Source organism: Schistocerca cancellata, chromosome 3, assembly GCF_023864275.1.
Source record: "Schistocerca cancellata isolate TAMUIC-IGC-003103 chromosome 3, iqSchCanc2.1, whole genome shotgun sequence".
Lineage (NCBI taxonomy): Eukaryota > Metazoa > Arthropoda > Insecta > Orthoptera > Acrididae > Schistocerca > Schistocerca cancellata.
Window position 1 is genome coordinate 96,277,157 of NC_064628.1, and position 21,686 is coordinate 96,298,842.

At 46.4% G+C, this 21,686-nt stretch overlaps 1 protein-coding gene and 1 pseudogene across 2 annotated transcripts in view; both read right to left on the reverse strand.

Moving 5' to 3' along the window:
• Window positions 1-21,686, reverse strand: part of LOC126177093 (rho guanine nucleotide exchange factor 10) — a 543,115-nt gene that overhangs the window by 150,690 nt on the left and 370,739 nt on the right. The window lies entirely within an intron of this gene.
• On the reverse strand, window positions 20,005-20,122 carry LOC126177599 (5S ribosomal RNA; annotated as a pseudogene).

The following is a 21,686-nucleotide window of genomic DNA, read 5'->3' on the forward strand; positions in this document are numbered from 1 at the left end:
TCTTTGTTTCGTCATGTGTTGCAGACACTCACCACCACCCTCCTCGTACACCCGGTAAGTCATGAAATTTCCGAAATGCTCGTGCTGAGCCTTCGGACCATCAAAATGTGCCCTCGGTCGAACTCAGACCGATCGCGCGCCTTCCCCAATCTACACACGGACATTCACCATACGTGTGTCTGACTAACAGTCATTCCTCGCCAGGTGACGCTGTTATCGCCTGGACGGGTTTATATCGATAGTAGGTCGATCGTTATAACGTTCTTGCTGATCAGTGTATGTAGAACTGGGACGACCAAAGCAAGCGACGCTTTTTGAGGGGGAAGAGAGGGAAACTGTGAACGCGACGTATTAAGATGGCAACGCAATCGCCTAAGAGACACTGGACGTCTCGAACGTGGCTTGGTTTCATGTACTGACCGTTTTAAACGAATGCTAATAGTATTAGTGTGACTGTGTTTACTGTGTTTGAGGCGTCACTTCACCATTTTTCACTGGAAACGATATTGCAATCAAGCAGTGGGCAGCAGCCGGAGATTATGAACCACGTCGGGTGTAAACAACAACAACTACTACTTATTCATTATCCTGCAAAAGGGTAAAACAACTACCAATGAAGACTTACGTCATCATTCTACCTGGACAGAAAAAGGAAAGACATCTTTCGTGAGAATAATGCAGAAATATTTGACAGGGTCTCATGTATTTGAATGCCGGGGAGACGGTTTTTCATCTTGTCAGAATATACCTGTTTCCTCTACGCGCGTGCACCCACGCACACGCACACATACAGGAACTTCCATGGCCGAGCGGTTCTAGGCACTTCAGTCTGGAACCGCGCGACCGCTACAGTCACAGGTTCGAATCCTGCCTCGGGTATGGATGTGTGTGATATCCTTAGTTAGGTTTAAGTAGTTCTAGATGTTAAGTCCCATAGTGCTCAGAGCCATTTTTTTTAACTTTAATAGTGGCAGTACTGCCAGAGAGACGCAACGCAACGGTTAGCAAATAACGTCGCTCGTACCAGACGTTACTTACGTACAAATACCTTACCTCAGTGGACATGAACTCTCCCTTTCTACATCACAAGCATGTGCAGTTACAAGAACGGAGCCTAGTGTAGCGGTCGGTCTAATGTAGTGCTGTCACCATTCTTTCGAAGCAAGAATAACAGAGTTGAATAACAATTGTGCTACCGGACATACAGGATGAGAGCGTGATCACGGTCTTCAACAGGATTGCGGGAAATCTGCACATCTAACAGAACTGAGTAAAAGCTTTCAATGAGGGACGTCAAAATGTGGCTGACATTAGTCGGCCAGATCTTCCTGTGGCACTGAAGAAAAAGCGTCTAGCCGCGCGGGACTAGCCGAGCGGTCTCGGGCGCTGCAGTCATGGACTGTGCGGCTGGTCCCGGCGGAGGTTCGAGTCATCCCTCGGGCATGGGTGTGTGTGTGTGTTTGTCCTTGGGATAATTTAGGCTAAGTAGCGTTAAGCTTAGGGACTGATGACCTTAGCAGTTAAGTCCCGTAAGATTTCACACACGTTTGAAAAAAAAAAAAAAGCGTCTGCCCGTACCGCGTTACTGGACACTGATCGACACCAAACGATTCGTCAACTGGTCCGAGAGACAGCATTAGCGCATACGACTCTGCTTCAAATCCTGAAAGAACGCCTGGGAACGACAGAAAGAGCACAACGATGGGTTTCGCATGATTTGACGGAAATCTTGAAATGGCTACGATACGAAGCTATTGGTACCCACCGAGAACACTACGAGTGCAAAGGAGACGGTTTCTTACGCCGCGTCGTTATGCTGGGTAAGACATGGGACAAATCGTACGAGACACACTTGAAACGCCAATCAAACGGATGGCGTCATTGCGGGTCACCACGACGACCCAAAGATTGTCAGAACCCTAGCAACGTGAAAGTTGTGGTGATCGTAGCGTACGGCTGTGGTCGTGTTATGCTAAGGCATGGCGCTCTCCTACGACTGACCGTCAATGCGCTGTATTACTGTTCACTTTTTGGATTACAGCCTCCGCCCAGCATTACGAAAGAAACAGACGCACTTTCTGCAGAACATACCCGCAAATTTGCAGGAAAATGTTCGTGCGCATACTGCGCCTGATGAGACTTATTTCTTCGATCGATAGGGCTGAGAAATCCATCATATTCCCAGGACGTAAGCCTTTGTGATTTGACATGATTCCTAAAATGAAGGAAGCATTTCGTGAAATTTGCATCAGAACTGTTACCAAATTCGTCGGACAAAGGACAATTCCATTCGTACCATCAACGCAAGTGGCGCTGTTAAAGGTACCCTGCGACTTACACGTCGCTGGCAAAGGGTTTTACACACAAAGTATAAATATCTATGGAGGGAGGATAGCCTATTGCCCAAGTTCTCAACATCAAACCGGGCTAGTCACGTGGTAATGGGACGCCGCTGCTTGTCTGCGACACGTTAATATTACACGTATTCACCTGTTTTTACATACGTTTCTACACGTTTTGGTAGTAATACAGCCATGGTGCAGTGTTTTTGTTGCTACGGATGTAAAGAGAAGTACGTGAAATGAGGACCAGTTACTTTTCATAGGCACGCACAACAAATCCCTAATAGTGAATATCATATTGATATGAGGCGCGTTATATGTTCAAAAATATCGACACGCGGTATTATAATGTATTGCAGAGCAGATTTCTGCAATTTCCCCCCCCCCCCCTTTCTGTGATGCATCGACGCCCAATACACCGTGATTGTAACGTAATTAATTGGAACAAAGATTCGACAACATGAGTAAGTTCAATAGAAAACTTAAAAAGGTATAGTTGGCAGTCATTTCTTTTCCCGCACCCGAAAAAATGTAAGTGGAATTGAGCTACGATACTGAGGCGAAAAATCAAAATACTCTTCCTTTAAAAACTATTTCAGTTCCAGGTATAAAATTGTTAAGATGTCTATAAAACGCATATACAAAGTTTCAGGATACTTCTGAAGGTGATTTATCTGTTCCAGCGAAGTAATAACACTCAAAATACGCCAAGCGCTATATGGACTAACATGCGCCGTCCCAATACCACGTGACTTGAGCAGCAGGGGATGTTGCGGAAAGATTTCTCGTTCTGCGCATCTGAATGCTCACTCCATAGATATTTCAACTCTATGTTTGGACACAATGATGGTGACTGCACTGAAAAACAAATTTTCGAAGATGTATCTATTTTATATAAGTTGTAAATAAATCGTTTCTGCTGTTGAACTTACAGCTCTCGTACATGTGTTTTATTTGTACTTACACCTGTGAAGAAATGCAGTATTCCGATATCTCACTTATCTGGTTCAGCATCCGAGAGATCAGAGAGAGAGAGAGAGAGAGAGAGAGAGAGAGAGAGAGAGAGAGAGATATGCGACCATTTGATACTGTATATAGAACCTTCATTAACTCATTTTGTGCCAAACAATAGCGGAAGAGTTTTGTAACTGTCGAAAAGATATGTGCTTAACACTTGTAATACACTCCTGGAAATGGAAAAAAGAATACATTGACACCGGTGTGTCAGACCCACCATACTTGCTCCGGACACTGCGAGAGGGCTGTACAAGCAATGATCACACGCACGGCACAGCGGACACACCAGGAACCGCGGTGTTGGCCGTCGAATGGCGCTACCTGCGCAGCATTTGTGCACCGCCGCCGTCAGTGTCAGCCAGTTTGCCGTGGCGTACGGAGCTCCATCGCAGTCTTTAACACTGGTAGCATGCCGCGACAGCGTGGACGTGAACCGTATGTGCAGTTGACGGACTTTGAGCGAGGGCGTATAGTGGGCATGCGGGAGGCCGGGTGGACGTACCGCCGAATTGCTCAACACGTGGGGCGTGAGGTCTCCACAGTACATCGATGTTGTCGCCAGTGGTCGGCGGAAGGTGCACGTGCCCGTCGACCTGGGACCGGACCGGACCGCAGCGACGCACGGATGCACGCCAAGACCGTAGGATCCTACGCAGTGCCGTAGAGGACCGCACCGCCACTTCCCAGCAAATTAGGGACACTGTTGCTCCTGGGGTATCGGCGAGGACCATTCGCAACCGTCTCCATGAAGCTGGGCTACGGTCCCGCACACCGTTAGGCCGTCTTCCGCTCACGCCCCAACATCGTGCAGCCCGCCTCCAGTGGTGTCGCGACAGGCGTGAATGGAGGGACGAATGGAGACGTGTCGTCTTCAGCGATGAGAGTCGCTTCTGCCTTGGTGCCAATGATGGTCGTATGCGTCTTTGGCGCCGTGCAGGTGAGCGCCACAATCAGGACTGCATACGACCGAGGCACACAGGGCCAACACCCGGCGTCATGGTGTGGGGAGCGATCTCCTACACTGGCCGTACACCACTGGTGATCGTCGAGGGGACACTGAATAGTGCACGGTACATCCAAACCGTCATCGAGCCCATCGTTCTACCATTCCTAGACCGGCAAGCATGTTTGGGACTGGATGAAGCGTCGTCTCACGCGGTCTGCACGTCCAGCACGAACGCTGGTCCAACTGAGGCGCCAGGTGGAAATGGCATGGCAAGCCGTTCCACAGGACTACATCCAGCATCTCTACGATCGTCTCCATGGGAGAATAGCAGCCTGCATTGCTGCGAAAGGTGGATATACACTGTACTAGTGCCGACATTGTGCATGCTCTGTTGCCTGTGTCTATCTGCCTGTGGTTCTGTCAGTGTGATCATGTGATGTATCTGACCCCAGGAATGTGTCAATAAAGTTTCCCCTTCCTGGGACAATGAATTCACGGTGTTCTTATTTCAATTTCCAGGAGTGTATTACGCTGTCACTACTGCTACTATGTTCCATGTGCTGCTTTCCTTGCCGATTCTGCTGAGAACCTCATATCAATCCACTTAATTTTCAGTATGCTTCTGTAAAACCGCACGCCAGATTCTTCGATGCTCTCCCCCCCCCCCCCCCCCCCCAATCCACGACTCACTTTCGTACAACGCTGAGCTCCAGACGGACAGACTCCGGAATTTTTCTGTAACAAAGGCCTTTGGTCTATTTCGTGGATCGCAAATGTCAAGTTTGCCGCTAATATTTCCGCTACTATTCATTACTTTCGTCTTCCTTCGGTTTAGTCTCAGTGTGCTCGTTACACTGTTCACTCCGTTGTAGAGGTCCCGCAATTCTGCCTCACTTTCACTGCGAGTAGCGGTACATAAACGAGTTGGAAGCAGTTAGGTGGGAGGAAGATCGATGTCTGCCGACGCGCCATTCACCGGCACCAATTCAGGGAATTGAATGGCCGGAAGGCGCGAGGTTTAGTTCAGCGGCTCACTGGCGGCCAGCGGATGATTTGCGGAACTGCCACAGCTGATAAACCGCAATGTCCCGGAATCCGCGAGGGCAGTGGTTTCCCCTGGCGCTTAATAAGAACTTCGTTTCGTCACAGAAGACAGAATGACTCAGACAGCTATTCCGTACAATACGTCCAGCTCAAAGTTAGGGGAAAAAAAACAAAGCTTCACTCACCTCACCGGTTGGTTTGAGCGCCACAAAAAGCTTTGCTAGGCATGGTTCTACAACAAATGGTGCGCTCTTTGCTCTCATCAGACCTATCAAATGTAATAACGGGACCTACGGTTCGTCTGCGAGCCACTATGCAACTCGACTTTTTTCACATTAACAAATCATTGCCAGAAGCGAAAGAAGCTTTTGCAGATGATGCTGTGGTGCATCGAGAGGTTGTAACAATGGAAAATTGTACTGAAATGTAGGAGGATTTGCAGCGAATTGACACATGGTGCAGGGAATGGCAATCGAATCTCAATGTAGACAAGTGTAATGTGCTGCGAATACATAGAAAGATAGATCCCTTATCATTTAGCTACAAAATAGCAGGTCAGCAACTGGGAGCAGTTAATTCCATAAATTATCTGGGAGTACGCATTAGGAGTGATTTAAAATGGAATGATCATATAAAGTTGATCGTCGGTAAAGCAGATGCCAGACTGAGATTCATTGGAAGAATCCTAAGGAAATGCAATCCGAAAACAAAGGAAGTAGGTTACAGTACACTCGTTCGCCCACTGCTTGAATACTGCTCAGCGGTGTGGGATCCGTACCAGATAGGGTTGATAGAAGAGATAGAGAAGATCCAACGGAGAGCAGCGCGCTTCGTTACAGGATCATTTAGTAATCCCGAAAGCGTTACGGAGATGATAGATAAACTCCAGTGGAAGACTCTACAGGAGAGACGCTCAGTAGCTCGGTACGGGCTTTTGTTAAAGTTTCGAGAACATACCTTCACCGAAGAGTCCAGCAGTATATTGCTCCCTCCTACGTATATCTCGCGAAGAGAACATGAGGATAAAATCAGAGAGATCAGAGCCCACACAGAAGCATACAGACAATCCTTCTTTCCACGAACAATACGAGACTGGAATAGAAGGGAGAACCGATAGAGGTACTCAAGGTACCCCTCCGCCACACACCGTCAGGTGGCTTGCGGAGTATGGATGTAGATGTAGAAGCTTAAACTTACAGAAAAAAATGTCCGGGGTACACTGAAGATCGACCCACATAATTTTGATCCTGTTATATGGCACGTACCGCCGAGCCACTTATTGCTAGATTCTAACAAATGCCGACCAATGTTTTGACATTCGAAGCCACTAATGTACTTAAGTTACAAAGAGTAAGGAAATAAACATATTTTTGTATATGTAGTTTGTAGTGTATAGAAACAGATCGCTCTGTGCCTGTAACGACCGCGTCGTCGGCATGACAAGTCTCACCTGCCTTCTCTCACTCCCTTCTTCCTTCCTTCCTTCCTGCGATTAGCCGTGATCGAGTTCCTCTACTGCTTTACAGTTGAACGCAGAGCTACAGAGCTGGAGAAAGTGAACTGCAGAATCATTTACAATGAGGTACGTGATGTCTCGGAGATATCTGGTTAGAAAAAGTTTCTATGACACGACCTGACACACTACCTTCGTCAGCATTGCCGTGCCAACATTGGTTCCACAGTATTTATCCGAATCTCGGAACAAGGTAGATGAGTGCAATCAGCTTAGCGCACGCCTTATCACTATAAAAGCTAGAGACACGACATCAGGTACGTAAAATTCGAGCCGCTTGTCATAATACAGGAGGCAACGTGCTGTCTAGTGACTTAATTCTAGAGAAGCTTATTTATTTCTTAACAAATTGGTACGACCGCAATGTTGGCTCCATAAAGGACCTGAAAACCGTTAATGCGCAGGTTGAGTACTATTTCCGGGACACTTCAAGTATGCAGAATTAAAGTTCTCGAGGAGTGCTAATACGCAGACACTAATATTTGTCTTCTAATCTCAAAGCTCGTAATTTTCAAAATACTGTGTACTCATTTATCAGCGGTTGAAAGCTCTTGAAAAGAGCAGAATGCTCATACGAAGCTTGCTGTAATCTGAAGAGAAATTTGTCAAAAATCAGTCAGAAAATTTGCTGAAACATGGAACTCAGACTGCAATCAGTTCGGTGAAGCTAACAAGGAAATTCAAGTATATTAGTATCGTGCTGAAGCACCCAGCCAATTTGTTTGTTTGATTTCTCGACAACACATCTAATGAGGGACAGAATGCTCCCGACATTGAATAAAACCGCATTCCGACTTCTCTAACGAGTAGCTCTCAAGATGAGAATTACTTCCCGGAAAGCGGTAGCAAAGCACGCCGGATTCACTTTGGCGGAACAAATGAGAGCCCCTTCTGCAGCAGTCGACTGGGTGACGTAAATGTGAGTCTCTACACAGGCACTTCGCCCACAGTAACACCAGATTCTATTCCCTTATTTTACGCCCCTTTCGATACCAGTTCACATCATGCAGGTAGTATTTAAGAATACTTGCAAAACAATACAAATTAAATATATTTGTTAGAGTGACCATCCCCCACAGCAGTTGTTGTATAGTAATTAGTTATTAGCCTTTCCTATCTTAAGCATACTGCAAATTAATAAACTGTTATCACAAGACTTCATTTCGCTTTACTCCTCAAGTACTCTCACTGATGATGCTGTGAAGAATTTGCGTACACATTGTTAAGAGCTCACTAGATCATAAATATGTGTGTGTGTGTGTGTGTGTGTGTGTGTGTGTGTGTGTGTGTGTGTGTTGGGGGGGGGGGGGGGGAGACACAAAATAAACGAAACTGAAGTGCAAAGAAAACAAATGAAATTAATCGAAAAATGGGCTCTGTAGCCAAAAAAAAGAGCCGACTAGTTCGATTGCAACCTACAGTAACAACGAAAGTCAGTTACCTTCACTACAAGTGACAAAAGAGCAATAAACGTTCTAATTTACGTTTACTTTTAAATGTGACGTTTCTTAACTTTATAGTAGTGGAAATGTAAGAACTATTACGCACACAAGATGTTTACACAATTACAACTAATGATGCTTTAGCAGTTAAGCGAAACGCATAGAGTGCGAAAGCTTCCCACTTTTCTGTACGCTTTATGCAGAACACAGGCTACATGCTAATTTTATTTAATTTTTTCTAGCTACGGAAATAAAGTAAACTAGATGTGCTTGATTATGGCATACTTTTTAGTAATTTTGGACTAGAATGGATTTAAACTATCCAATAATTTACTTACATATCCTACACTGTCGAATAAGTGATTGCGTATTTCAACGACAATATATGCACATATATTTTTCGAAATAGCGTAGCAGCTACATTCGGCACCGATCTACGCTTTCACACTCCACTGGTACTGTTTTCATAATTTTTGTGTGTGTAATATGGAGTTTTCTGAGTACTGGACGTATACCAGTTATTTTATAACGTAAATAGTATTCACTGTGAACATGTTCTGAAATGTTGATGAATCACACCAAAATATAAACTTTTCATTCATAAAATTTAAGCTCAGGACTGAGGAGGTTATGACAGGAAAAGGAAACTATAAGGAGATTTTCACTCTGCAGCGGAATGTGCGCTGATATGAAGCTTCCTGGCAGATTAAAACTGTGTGCCGGACTTTGCCTTTCGTGGGCAAGTGCTCTCCGCTGCAGAGCGAAAATCTCATTTTGGAAACATCCCCCAGGCTGTGGCTAAGCCATGTCTCTGCAATATCCTTTCTTCTAGTAGTGCTAGTTCTGCAAGGTTCGCAGGAGAGCTTCTGTGAAGTTTGGAAGGTAAGAGATGGCATATTGGCAGAATTGAAGCTGTGAGGACGGGTCGTGAGTCGTGCTTGGGTAGCTCAGATGGTAGAGCACTTGCCGCGAAAGGCAAAGGTTCCTAGATCGAGTCTCGGTCCGGCAGACAGTTTTAATCTTCCAGAAAGTTTCAAGGAAACTATAGTTGTAACATTAAATATACGATCTTCACAGCATGAACCTGATCACTGTTCAACCACTTTTCTTTTTCCCGTCTTGTAACGTGCAGCACAGCTGTAAGAGAACTGCAGTGCTTTTACAGTCTATGGCTGTTGCAGAGACCCAGTTTTCAAAATGTGCAATATACAGCAGTGGGGTTATCAGGATTCAACAATTTCTGTTTTTTTCCCCTCATTAGCAAACCTATATTCCGTTTTGAGCTTGATATAGACCACGTATGGACTAGAATCGATACCAATAGTCATGAGAGGGTCGCTAATCACGTTTTGTGGACTTTGATAAGAATGGGCTCGGTAGAAATAGCTTACTTGACTGAACTTGGGAGTTTGGTTTTGGTATCCTCTACGCCTACTTGGCTTTTTTTTTTTCTCCTGTGGGCTTCACTTAGTTGGCATTTAGAGATCAGTAGCGAGAAGCAGCCCCGACCAAGGGAACTATCGAGCGTTCCATCCCACTGTTTCCCATGTTCACCTGAAAGCGAGGTTGCGAACTGCGCAAAAATTCAGGGCTTTCTTCGAAAAATGCCTCGGATGATCAGAACGCGCCCGTCTCGGTGCATCACTCGCGAGCGATCCATGGTAACGTTCACTGACTTAGCGTGCCACTGGCATTCGTTACTGGGAAGAACTCCGAGTGTCTCCACTGTAATTTAAACTCGTGTCCCTCCGTGGTAACGATCCTGAGTAGGTCTCTGTTCAGATCGGGAAAATCCATGAGTAAATACGTCCAATCCATTAACACTTGTGATATTTTTTTCTTAACAGTTGTCCTCCTCCACCCATGAGGCCGTTGTCTATGTCATCTAGGTTAATACATTGTGTACCATCTGATTTGGGCAAGGATATTCTCCGTCTCACATGTACGGAATCAACATCAAGGCAGCGTCATCTGAATTGGGACAATGAGTCGCCCAGAGATTTGAATCATCAATTGGAGCAATTACGAATGTGAGGGAAAACTATATGCAACTGTTGAGTTGGAGCTAACAAATTACGAACATGTTGACTGTTACGATTCATCCGCTGTTCTGATCTCTCCCACACGTTTTACATGCGTTGATACACGACGAATTTGAGCGACTTAATCCACGATTTGAGCGACTTAATCCACGGTGTGGTCACGGGCACGTCCAAATACCTTTCTGTCAGTCTGTGAAGTGTCCACGTCGACCCATCTTACTGCACTTGGCTGCCATCACTTACGTCAGAGGCGGAAAGCCACTTGATGACGTGGTGCCACTTTTACACCATTTACAGCGCTCCTAAGCGACTAGTCTGCTCTTTTTTTTTAAGGAGATGAGCAATACTTTGTCCGGTGACCTTATGGTACGCGGTGTAGTTCAGGGCGCGCGAGAGCAATGCTGAGAAAACGGCTGTGCTACCACGAGCTGCGGTGGAAACGCGACGCCTCGGCCTGTGGTCTTGCTGCGGCTGGCCTAGCATTCACTCTCACGTGGCTCTGGCAGCCGTCATAATTACCAGGCCACGGACGCTACTGACCTGACTCATTAACGCACTCGTCTGCACTTGTGCTGATACCAGCTTCCATGTCTCCACTCCACACCTACATACGTACTCCGGACCACGGTGTCCTACGGACGCTGTGCCACGTACAGTGATCATCATCTGTCCTCGAGCCAAGTAGATAGGCATCACGGTTTTAAAGTGGTGTATGCTGGTGGCCCGCAAGATGGGGACTCCCTGGAGTGTTCAGTCGCAGCGGCAGGGGAAGGTGGTGCCATTCTGCTACGTACCAGGGAACGTGGGAATTTGGGGAAGTGAATAGGCTGACAAAGCCGGGATGGAGGCCTGCAGGGAACATAACGTTACACAATGTGGCATTCCTTTGCAGGCTGTCATCTCGCTGGTGAGTCGTAGATTCGTGCAACTGTGGGAGGACTGGCTGGTAATAACAGTGTACGTGTGGAATACAGGTAGCAGCTAAAAACAAGCGAGGCTGGGTCTAGGCACTGTTTATAAGTGTATTACTAGCAAAAAGTCAATAAACAAAGTAAAATGATCGGTATTATTATCTTTTCAAAGCAACATTTCTTCACTTACTTTTGAGGAACTTTAATATTCATATAGAAAACAGACATTTCCGTATTAGGCAACAAGGTGATTTTTTTTTTTTTTAGCAACTGAGGGTATTCTGTCCGTCAACCATCCCTTACTGGCCCGATAGCCGCACAATTAAACTACGAAAGGGAAATAGGGGAGGTTACAAGCTGTATTACCCGGTAAGGTGATGAGCGATCTGTGGGCTACGGCATAAACGTACTGTAATAATCAAACATTACTGTTCTCGACAAGGCACGATGTGCGTGAAGCGTGAAGGAGAATCCAATGCGGCAACAGCAAAGGCGGAAGAGTACACAGCGCAATTCTTTACTTCCGTCTAACGATGAACAGCTACTCTGCAGCAGTGACGCAGGGGCAGCGGGCCAGGTGCAGTGTGTTGCCCTCCTGCGATGTTTCCACCGTAAACCAGTCTCCACTGTGGAACTGTTCGCGGTCGTAAAACGCACAGTGACGTCAAGGTCCAACCGGGCACCTCTCGATCACGGCCGCACTTGCAACGGGGCCTTGCCTTGCAGCTTCTGACGTCAGACGCCGCAGACAGGAATCGTGATTGGCAGCAGCAGGTAGCACTCACAGAAACCTACAAGCAATGTAGCACCGGAGCTATCACCAGAAAAGTTCTATGTGGGTATGTGGTCTAGCAGTCAACCAGCTCACACGAACTCAACAAATGGTTCAAATGGCTCTGAGCACTATGGGACTTAACAACTGAGGTCATCAGTCCACTAGAACTTAGAACTACTTAAACCTAATTAACCTAAGGACATCACACACATCCATGCCCGAGGCAGGATTCGAACCTGCGACCGTAGCGGTCGCGCGGTTCCAGACTGAAGCGCCTAGAACCGCTCGGCCACACCGGCCGGCCCGAACTCAACAACTTCTACCTGCTCAACACCAGAAATCCGCTACTTCCCGAAACTGCCATTAGTGCCAGTAAACGAACTCTAGCAACTAACAGCATACCTTTATCTTTCTCCTGGCCATTCGCCGGGACCAGTCAGTAAGCCAGATCGCTATAGTACAACAATATTAAGCTGAAGAGTATAACTGCACTTTTATGACAAAATATAAGAAAAGGTAAAATACCCCTAAATGTCATACATGAAAACGGAAAGAAAACATTTCTCTATGAGCTTCAGTTGCATGTACTTTTACTTAGAAAATACTTCTATTTAACCGATATTTCCGGTCACAGAAAGCCATCATAACGACCGGGAGAGCTGTGTGCTGACCACACGCCCCTCCTATCCGCATCCTCATCTGACGATGACACGGCGGTCGGATGGTCCCGGTGGGTTACTTGTGGCCTGAAGACGGAGTGCTTTAACCGATATTTATTTTCCATGGAAAACTAACGATAATATTAAAGTTTTGTGCGATATACACTTCAGTAAGTTGAATCTATTTCACCACTGCACAATTTTGTTCTGGACGAATACTTATCTTTTGTTTTCTAGTCAGTTTTTGGTACAGAACCAAAGCGAATGCTATTTGCACTCGTGTACTATTTTCAGCTTATTCATATAAATGTTAATGTTACAGTGAGGTGAATTAAACCATATTGTTAAACGGGAATGGAAACTCTCCGATACATCTGTCATTCTCCAAAGCGCAGAGACTCGTTTGCTCAAATAGAGGTGTTCAAAAAAAGAATTCCATATTTTGAGAAGGGTTAGTATGTAGCAAAAAAAGGCGGAGACAAAATGGTTCAAATGGCTCTGAGCACTATGGGACTTAACTTCTGAGGTCATCAGTCCCCTAGAACTTACAACTACTTAAACCTAACTAACCTAAGGACATCACACACACACCCATGCCCGAGGCAGGATTCGAACCTGCGAACGTAGCGGTCGCGCGGTTCCAGAGACAAAATGTCCGGGCTGTAAAACACATGCCTTAAGAGATATGACCATTTTATCATCTTCACTACTGCGAAACCCATCTATGCTACTGCAAGCTCTTTGCTATTGCGAACGGCCTACAGAACGCAGTAAACAAATGGCAACACGTTATTCTCTTACTGTGAAACAGCAGAGCTTCCAAAGGACTCTACCTGTTATTACATACTACCTGCAGTTGCGAGTGCTCGTTACAGGAATCATGGACACACTGAAAAACTCCACGTTTGTCACAGATGCGCTGGCAGGCAATGATGACGCGTTCCTGTAGTGTGTATACGTCATTAATGGAACTTACTTACACCAAAGTCTGGACAACGTACTGGACCCCCCCCCCCCCCCCACACCGAACAATCAATCGCCCATTTCACGTCTGTACTAGGTGTTGTCGGACATATCGGAGAAAATTGACTGGTGCTCCAGCATGCCCGAACCACTTCTCCAGCCGTTTTAAGATGTAACCTCTTCTAGCAAGACAGCAAGTCGTTTAATGTGTCCTCAGTTGTTCACTGCATTCTGCAGGTCTTTCGCAATAGCAAAGAGCTTGCCGAAGGAGAGAGGTGTTTCACAGTAGCGAAGATGATGAAGTGCGCGTAGCCCTTAAGATATGCATCTTAGAACCCATGTTTATTAGATATTTTCGTCGTATTTCGAACCACACTATCGCCGGCCGCGGTGGTCTCGCGGTTCTAAGGCGCGCAGTCCGGAACCGCGCGACCGATACGGTCGCAGGTTCGAATCCTGCCTCGGGCATGGATTTTTTTTTGTGGTTTTAGGGCGCACAACTTCAATGGTCATTAGCGCCCTGACTACTCTAAGAATGCACCGCGAGGCACAAGTGGACAACAACAACTAAAAGGGAAAACACGATAAAAGACAGACTGACAGGCATAGGATTAAAAAACAGCATCATCAAATGTCCTTAGCGAGGTTTGTCAAATTGATAAAACGAAGAACACGAGCAGCTGCTCGTGGGTCATCCGCTAAAATGGCATCGAAAGTATTTGGCAGGTTAAGATCGAGGCGCAGTGTGTTAAGATCTGGACAGGACATTAAAATGTGTCTAACCGTCAGCAAGTGCCCACATGGGCAGAACGGGGCCGGCGCAGCCGTCAGCAGATGGCGATGGCTGAACCGGCAGTGTCCAATTCTTAACCGGGCTAAAACGACCTCCTCCCGCCGAGAAGGGCGTGAGGAGGACGTCCAAGCCACGGGAAGAGGTTTTAAGGCCCGAAGCTTGTTGTCGGTAAGTGCAGCCCAATCGGCATGCCACAGCGATAAAATGCGCCGACAAATGACCCTGCTAAAATCGGACGAAGGGACACAACAAGAAGCTGTCCGAGGCTGGAGGACCGCAGCCTTGGCCGCGGCATCTGCAGCTTCGTTCCCAGGGATACCGACATGGCCAGGAACCCACATAAAGCTAACTGGAGAACCGACGTCCACCAGCTGCTGAAGAGAGCGTTGGATCCGGTGTACGAAAGGGTGAACCGGGTACGGATCACTGAGGCTCTGGATGGCGCTCAGGGAATCTGAGCAGATGACATAAGCAGAATGTCGGTGGCGGCAGATGTAAAGAACAGCCTGGTAGAGGGCAAAGAGCTCAGCTGTGAAGACCGAACAATGGCCATGGAGCCGGTATTTGAAACTTTGTGCCCCGACAATAAAGGAACACCCGACCCCGTCATTGGTCTTAGAGTCATCTGTATAAATGAAAGTCATGTTGATGAACTTCGAACGAAGTTCCAAAAAACGGGAGTGGTAGACCGAACCGGGGGTGACCTCTTTTGGGAGCGAGCTGAGGTCAAGGTGAACGCGGACCTGAGCCTGGAGCCAAGGTGGCGTGCGGCTCTCGCCCACTCGAAAGGTTGCAGGGAGTGAAAAATTAAGGTGTTGAAGGAGGCGACGAAAGCGAACTCCAGGGGGCATGGATGTGTGTGATGGCCTTAGGTTAGTAAGGTTTAAGTAGTTCTAAGTTCTAGGGGACTGATGAACACAGCTGTTAAGTCCCATAGTGCTCAGAGCCATTTGAACCATTTTTTTTAACCACACTATCACCTCTAAATATATGGATTTTTTTTTTAATGTTGTCGACAGTCCTCCGCGCTGTATACGTACGCGTTCTCATACCTGAAGGATGAACTGTGGAATTCGTGTAGGGGATAAACGCTTCCTCCACCTTTTCTAAACTGTGAAGTTGGAGTTTACCCGGTCAACGACCCTGCTTGGAGAACCTCTCTCGAGCCATCACGTAAAGTTTAGGAAATTTGTCTCGCCGTCATTCGGGCTTAAGGGTCGTGCTACGGTGAGTTCGACAACGGATAACTGATTATGCTAGAAGTTCGGAACAAAGCTGGAAAAACACAAGTTGGCAGAACTGTTTTTTTTCCGTACGCGATTGCTTCTTTTTATTCTTCTACTGTTGCGTAAAATTTAACTGTTTGGTTCGGTTGATGAAAGCTATTTGAAGCTATGTGTAGTGTTCAGATGTACAATTAGTTTTTAAATTGTGGTGCTTTCAACTCAGAAATGTATTTTTCTTGTTGAACATGGCGATTAATACACGGTTTTAGTGCAGGAGGAATTTGCTAAAATTTTTCCGGTAACAGCACTACCTTACCGTCATGCGTCAGGTCGACTTACTGATAAACTGATACAAGTCCCGAGTTAAATACCGAACGAACTGGAATACCAAGTAAACTACTTGAACAGAAGTTGTTGGATGTTTCTGACTTACCACTACCCAGCAAAATCACTGCACTAGTTGGGACAAGAGAAAGATATCCAGATTGCAACCTTGCATAAAGCGGTTACGCAAACAACAGAAATTGTTACCGAATAAAGTGACAGCAGTATAAGAACTGAAAGATGCTGATCATGAAAAGCGAATCCTTTACTGCAAATGGTTTACAACTTTCACTAAGAGGAATATCATTAATATTCCTGATTTCCGGTATACAGACAGGCCTTGTTCTACCTCTCTGGTCACGATAACGCCCAAACCACACGATTGTGGACGATGGAAAATCCTCGTCCTATGTTTGGAACGCAATTGCACGATCAAAAAATTAGAATGTGGGTAGCAATATCTATATAGCATATTATTGCTCCTTCATTTTTTGAAGAAATCGTAAACAATGAATGTTACTGTTTTAATGATCCGCGACTTCATTGGCCAGCCAAAGGAATACGCAGCTAACAACTGTATGCGTCTGTCTACTGGAAGAGTTTCTTGCGGAGCGTGTCATCTCAAAAATCCTATGACCCTCTTCGTTCGTCCGCCATTATTCCTCTAAATTTTCTTTTGGGGAGCTGCAAATCTGTAGCGTATCGCAATCGCCCACGCACACTATGACACTTAAAAACTGAGATCACTGCTCACATAAAATGCATATCAATTATATCTGTTTTCCAATAAAATTATGCGGTTTCAGACTTGCATAGTCGCCCGTCGACGCCATTTCCAATACCCGAGTACGTTGTTACAACACAACTACTTTCCCAACACACTGCATTGCGAAAAAGTTTTTGCCCCTAGTTTTTTTTAGCCCAATTACGACTGTTAATGCGAAGTCAACGTATCCATTCCCAGCGATGGAACTTTTTAGGCATCGGCTCGGCCGTATCCGCGGCATGGCGCTGCCGTCAGTTGCTGCGGCATGGCGCTGCCGTCAGTTGCTGAAGATGGCGGTTTTGCTTCTCACGTGCACGGCGTACGGGCAACGAAGCGTAATTTGTTTTCTAAGAAGGAAGGGACGTTGAACGCCCATCGAAATCCCAAGCAAATGCAGTCGACGCGAGGGGAAAAGTGAATCGCTTTGTGAAATGTGAGGTGGTGGTAGTGTAAGGTCGCAAATGGCCGTGAAGACTTTGCATGACAATGAGAATTTGCGGTGGCCGCGTTCGTCGCAGTCTGACAACATTTTACGCGTCGATGCAATGGTGAAAGCGGATCGGCGTATGCATCTCAAGGACGTTTCCCAGGAGCTTGGCATTTCACGGGTCGTTATGGTACCGGAAGGTTTCATGTCGCCGAGTGCCTCAGCAGTTGCATGACGTGATGAAGAACAAGCAAATGAGTGCTTCACTGAATCATTTGCAGCGGTATGCCAAGAAGGGTGATTTGCTTCCTGGTTCGCACTGTTACTGGTGATGAACGTGGACACTGCATTTCACGCCGGAATCGAAGCAGCAGACGATGGTGTGGAAACATCCGAGTTCGCTTGTGAGAAAGAAGTTCCGTTCAGTGCCATCTGGTGGGAATGTGACTTAAGCGGTATTCTGGCATCGCCGTGGACAGCTCCTGGTTCATGCCACTACTGCAACCCATCAATGCCGACAGTTACTGTTCCACACTGTTACGTCTGAGGACTGCCATCAGGAACAAGCGCCGACGGATTCTCGATGTGGACAACTCGACTATCCTCGACGACAACGCGTGGCCACATGTGGTAGCGTGTAAGGTGCCTCTTACGTGAGGAAGACATTTTTACCAGTTTTAGTAAATTATTGTCTCTTATTGCTGTATTCACGACAGTTAGGAAGTGCTGTAGTCCGTAGCCGGCCATGAATCGGAGAGCATTTCCCACGCTGGCTGGCTGGCTGGCTAGGTGACGAAGCGATCACATGTTGCGCGTAGTGGGGTGGGGCTCTGCGCTGGACCGTAGCAACAAGCGTCAGCCTGGGAAAGATACGTGACGGGAAGTACCGCCATCTTGGCGCCAAAGTCACCGATTTTGTTTATTTATATTTAATAATTGAAGTCATTTATGACAACATGAATACTAGGAGGAGCCTCTGGATGTTTGAAACTATTTATCGTAATTTTGCCTCGTTAAAATTCACACCCGTTCATTAACAAATGCATATCTTACTAAGTACGAACTTGATAGGAAATCCACGAACGGTGACGAAACTAGTAAGAGATACGGACTGCGCGCCAAAGTCGGCAGCCGGCGTTAAGAGCTCTTCCTGTCTTGTTCGATGGTAGCCATGTTCTCGGTTACAAGTAGTTTGTGACATGAGTGTTTCATTATTGACCTAATAGGAATAAAAGCGATATTACGGCATTCTGAATGTTAATTTCGAGTAAATAGATACCCCGAAGTTGATCGACAGCAATTTCAGATAATTAGCTTCCACCGACAGAGACATCCAATGCGCCAGTGAAGAATCTCCACGGGACGACATTTACGAGAGCTGCACCGCGCACAGGTAGGAGGAAATCCGACGACACGACCCACCGAGGCGGATCAAGGAAGGTCAGACTTACACTCGCAAATTCCTGGTGGAAATGCTGACCAGTCATACTGTACGTCACATATACCGCCCTCTACGGACTCGCGACTAAGCTGAGTAATAACAGTATCAGTTTAGAAGCGAGGGGATCTTGCAAGCGCGGCTCGCCGCCGTTGGAGGTTGGAGTCCTCCCTTGGGAATGTTGTCCTTAGAGTAAGTTGGTTTAAGTTAGATTAAGTAGTGCGTAAGCTTAGGGACCAATGACCTCAGCAGTTTGGTCCCGTAAGACCTTACCACCAATTTCCAAATTTTTTTCAACCTGTGCCAATCAGAACCGCAGACAAGCTCTTGTCATTTCACTGGCTGACTCAGGACCACCACACAGTTCGGACCTCGCCTCTCGTGATTTCCGCGTTTTATGTCCATTAAAGAAGTTCCTGTTAGAGCAACGATTCACGCACAACGTGAAGCCTAGACAGCAGTCCGATGGTGGTTCCACAATCAGCCGGACGAATTCTACCACAGGGGCACCTAAAAATTTGATGGTGAGATGGGACAAATGTTTCAGCTAGTGTGGGGACTCTGTGTAAACACAGTCTAAGCTACATACAATAGTAAGTATACTTGTAATTACCTGTAGGTACTGTATTTCGGCTACTAGACAAAGGCAAAGTGTTTCTTATTAACCGTCGTACTACTACACCTTCTCGCCTCGAAGTTAAGTGACGCAAGCCAACAGCCGGGGACAAGAGACTTGCGGACCAACGTGGGAGGTATCAGAACCGCCTGTGGGAGACGCAGCAGCAGCAGCAGCAGCAGCAGCAGCAGCTGGTCATCTGGAGTGCAGACAGCTGCGACCGCAGCTGAGTCAGACGGCAAACAGATCCGGTGTCGCACGCCTGCCCACTGTGGGGGCGGTGATGTCCGCCACTGCTGAAGCGACACAACTGGTAGCCGATGGCGCCGGTTCTCAATTACGCCTTTCTGTCTGACTAGGTGCTCACTACAGCATGCATCCAGACCACGTCCCACAGGAGTACGTGACTATATGGACCTTTGATATCCACGGTTGTCACGGAAACAGGCTCGATTTTGCGTTGTAGTTTGAAGTGTGGCTTATTGGTTAACTTTTCAAGACGGAAAATCCAAACACCCACGATTTAATATTCAACTAAAACTAAACACTAAACTCCGTCCGCGCAGGCCATGAAGGCCCAACGGTACCGACCGGCCGCCGTGTCATCCTCACATCACAGGTGTCACTGGATGCGGATACGGAGGAGCATGAGGTCAGCACACCGCTCTCCCGGCCGTATGTCAGTTTGCGAGACCGTAGCCGCTACTTCTCTGTCAAGTAGCTCCTCAGTTTGCCTCACAAGGGCAGAGTGCACCCCGCTTGCCAACAGCGCTCGGCAGACCGGATGGTCACCCATCCAAGTGCTAGCCCAGCCCAACGGCGCTAAACTTCGGTGATTTGACGGAAACCGGTGTTACCACTGCGGTAAGGCCGCTGGCTTAATATTCAACTGGTCCAACGATTTTTTTCTGTTAGTTATCGCTTCTTTCATCTGTAGTAAGAGCTGTCACCACCACCAAATAACGGTTATGCCATCTTGCGCTGTCCTCCTGTTTACTTGATAATTTTGACTTTTGTTATCTCCAACAGTTGTTATACTATTTTCTTTCTTGGTACCCCATTGTTTCATCCTTGAAATGTACAGGGTGGACACTATCTCCAACAAAATTTCGGAGACTGTTCCAAGATATCTTATCAGTATTTTGGCAAAAGGGGCTCGTTGTCTCCATTAGGTCTTCTAATATATCCATGATGCATCCAGTTTGTTAACACAATTACTTTTGTTTATGTGAAGAACACCTCCACAACTGTGAAGAAGCCGGTAATAAGCAAACACCGAAACGTACGGCACAAAAAAGTTGAGTAACGTCGCAGACGCACTGAGATTATGCCATACACCCTCAAAACCAAAATAAAAAAATAAAAAAAAATCAGAAAGAACAACAGACAAACTGAAAATTGTTCGTCCCATTTGCAAAAGAATGGGGTCCAAACAGAACATCCAAAACTACATCTGAAAACTACATAAACACTCTAATCAGTCCGCTCGCTCCTATCAGGAGAGATTAAGAAAAGGGACGCAAGGATAGAAGCAATAACATAACGCCGTAGGGCCGCACTTGCACTACATTCGGGGAACCCCTACACGAGGTACAAGCCGATCAATTCTTACTCAGATGTATCCACAGTGTGTCACTGTTAAAATTAACTAACAACGCCGGAAAAGCAAACCGAGGCAAAACAGAGCAGTACCAGACGCATATTCGAGAGTCAAGAATGAAGTTGGCATTGCTGTTGTCCACAGGAAATACCGTGTGTGAATTTAGTTAGTTTCCAAACAAAATGGTTCAAATGGCTCTAAGCACTATGGGACTTAACATCCTGAGGTCATCAGTCCCCTAGACTTAGAACTACTTAAACCTAACTAACCTAAGGACATCACACACATCCATGCCCGAGGCAGGATTCGAACCAGGTTTAAGTAGTTCTAAGTAGGGGACTGACGACCTCAGATGTTAAGTCCCACAGTGCTTAGAGCCATTTGAACCATTTGAACAGGAGAGTCGAATGATGGTGAAAATCGGTGATCGGCCCAAGTGTCCTCGTAAACGAAGCCCTTCTAGAAATTTCAAGTTGTAATGCATGTAATATTCACTTTTCATTTGTTGCGACAAGTTACACATCTCTTGGCACTGATGTTTTCCGTGGTTCCTGACGTCAACTAGGCTGTCTGCTACCTTAATTTCAAACCTAGGACAGTACTTATGGATGTAACGTGCTTCGCTAAGACTTTAAATTTCTCATCTAGCGGGTGCCGGGGTGAGAATGTACCCTCAGTACACGGAACGCCTGCACCCTATTTGTTCTCGAACGGCAGCCTTGTTTCGCTGACAACACGTTTTACTGTTGCCACGCTTTCCCTGATTTCCATCGTGTATTTGTCGTCTTCGGTTACTGAGACACCTGCATAACGAAGTATCAACTTTTTGTATCTTATTTCTT